This window comes from Pinus tabuliformis, chromosome 6 (genome assembly GCF_031772625.1).
Source record: "Pinus tabuliformis cultivar Carrire ecotype Pingquan chromosome 6, CPIR1, whole genome shotgun sequence".
Lineage (NCBI taxonomy): Eukaryota > Viridiplantae > Streptophyta > Pinopsida > Pinales > Pinaceae > Pinus > Pinus tabuliformis.
In genome coordinates this window covers 1,014,074,633-1,014,077,622 of record NC_142292.1, presented here as the reverse complement: position 1 = coordinate 1,014,077,622, position 2,990 = coordinate 1,014,074,633, and positions in this window count along the sequence as shown.

The window sequence follows — 2,990 nt, the reverse complement described above, 5'->3', positions numbered from 1 at the left end:
AGAATTACTAGTAGATGCTTCAGAATTTTTACCTTTTATACCTGTGGCTGCAATGGTTGTTTCATCTCCTGAGTTCAACCCCAAATCTTTCTGAATAGCTGCAGCAGTCTTCTTCTTCTTGCCCTCGAACTTCTTAGGTCTTAGCTCTGGATGCAGAATCTAACAGTGCTCATCATCATGCCCATCCTTCTTATAGTGAGTGCATGAAGACTTTCTTTTATGTGCAGTGTTGGCCTTCCTCTCTTTCCATTTCTATTTTCTTTTCTCCTTATTCTTGCTTGCAATGGGCTTGGATGATCCTCCAACTTCCGGGTTCCCATTCTTTCCTCTAGCTTCTAGATGTGTAGCTTGAACAGATACCTCATATATACTAGTGGGATTAAACATGAGGATAGTGTGCCTCATGTAGCTGTGTAGACCACCTATGTACTTCAATAGAGTCTCAAGTGAGTCTAATGAAATTCCTAGAATCAAAGCTCTTTTCCTTAATTCTTGGGTGTAACCTTGTACACTTTTCTCTTTCAATTGGCGAAGAGTTTGCCACCTCATCATGGCTTGTTGCATGTAAGCTAGTGGATAGAACTGTTTTTTATTGCAGAAACAAATTCACTCTAGACAGAAAGAATCTTACCATGTTTCTTCATGTCAGCTTGTGTCCTGCCTTCCCACCATACCAAGGTAGTGCCTTCGAGGTGTAGGTTGGCCAGCTGAATCTTACTCTTGTCTGAGTCGATACTCTGCACTCTGCAATAAACATCAATTTGTCTGATCCAATTATCCAGCTTCTCTGCATTCATCTCTCCATCATATATTGGTAAATCAAATTAAACATCTAATTTAATTAAAGATGTCTTCTTTTTATGTTCAGGGCTATTAGGAGGTGTGAGAAAGTTTTTTTCTTTCCCTTTTCCTTTTGAGTGGTCATGGAGGAGAGATTCTTCTTCTCCTTTTTCTTTGGAGTGTGATGAATCTTCATCTTTACCTATCTTAAACTACCTATACATTTCCTCTACCATAGACCTCATGGTCAGGAAACTATCTATGAATTGGGGGTCTGGTCCTAAGGGACTTTCTTCTGACATTTTCTTCTTAGGATAGACTCTTCCAATTTCCGAGTTAGTTTCGACCAACTCTCCTTCTCCTAATTTAAGCTTTGATCTAGTTAGCATTCAACAACAAAATCCAGCACAAGCTTGTCCAACCTTAAACAAACTGGGGGCTCTGATACCGCTTGATCTGAAATCACTTGTGAATGATCTCAGTTAATTAATGAAGGTATTACAAACTTATGTGCTAGGGGGTGTCTATGTTATTTTATGCAACAAATCGATAAGATTGTGAAATACACAGACACTGAAACAGTAATAGAACACAGTAGCAAACACATAAAACACAACAAGCTTAATAAGGATTTCACCCAATCCTCCTGGGCTACGTCTCCTGGTCCAGCGTTCAGTGGTGGCCTTTCTATTATGTCTTAAAAAGCAGAGTTTTACAACAGTGAGCTCGAATTGAGTCTCACTTAACAGATAATGATCAGTAGGATTGTACATGGATCCCCCAAGTCTCTAGGGTACACAGACTCCCCTTACTGAAACTCGACCTCAAGTGGTCTCAGTGGTATGAGTCCAATTTGGTACTCAATACCTGACAAGTATACACAGAAGAGTTGCTTGAACCTCTCAATCCTTCTCTGGAGTTCACAGACTCTCGGACTCTCTCTGTCTTTGTCTGCTCGATGCTACCTTTGCTCTGTAGGTCAGCTCGGCTTCTCTGTTCTCTATAATTTTTTTGCTTCTCTCTCTCTTTGCTCTCTTTTTCTGCTTCCCCCTTGCTTTCTCTGTATGTTCGTGGCTTAAAGCCAATCTGCTCCCTGACTATTCGTTTCTGCTTCCCGGCTCTCTGGATCTCCTACCTCTGTCCATTGGAATTCCCCTGCTCTGCGTCATCATCATTGTAACGCTTCACAGAGAGGTGGCCACCTGTTTCCTCACGAACTGAGTGTCAGTTCTCTTTGAACAGTCGTTATTTCCGTTGCTCCAAGATTGCCCGCGAAACCGATTCCTCTGCCAACTCATTAGTCATGCCAGATCTCAAATCTTATATGACTCAACCTATTTCCCTGTCGAATCTGGTCACTCATTGGATTGCTTCTCCACCATTGATCTGGGGCCTCCAGATCCTACGGTCTCCGTCCATATCGCGCAGGTAAGTAGCATGACCTTTACTCACGCGATGTGAGTAGTTTTCTCTCTCACCCGCTGGACACGTGTCACCCAGTGTATGGCATCGGACGAGACTCAGTCGAACCCGCTTATTGCTTGAAGCCCTTCCGATATCCTGCCGGTTTTAGTGCGGGGCCCGCCTTCTGACGGAATCGGTGATTTTCGTATGGTTTTATGCTTTTCCTCATGACCGAGCACTCGGGGCTTTCCTTCACTGAGGGGGACGCCCTGTTTAGTGTTAATCGCGTATCAGAAACGGTTACCATGGGCCAACAATCTGCGCGCTTTGACCGAGGGTCCTCGTTGCTCTGTGCTAACCACAAATTGCCATTGTTCAGAGGTTACTTCTGATAAGCTCGATATCCATAGCACTTTGAAACTTTTGTTATGAGTTTTACAGAGTTCAGGAAACTGTAAGAGTGTTTGAGGATCTAATTCGGATGAACTAATAAATTAGGAAATCCCTTCTTGTAGAGGGCTTCTAGCTTGTTGAAGAATCTTTGTACGCCAATGTCTAGAATCTGACACTTTTCTTCAAGTTGCCTCATTAAATTTCTCTTATTCAACACCTTTTTGACCTCCAGTATAGTTTTTGTTCTATCTTCAATCTCCAGCTCTTCTAATTCATGTTTATTTTTAGAGTTGAGGAACTTGATGAGCTCAGTAGCTTCACTGGGTCTGTCACCCAATTGCTTTTTGACTTCTTCAATGGCTTCATTAGATCTTTCAATCAGTTCCTGCTGCTCAAATATAATTTGTATTGAA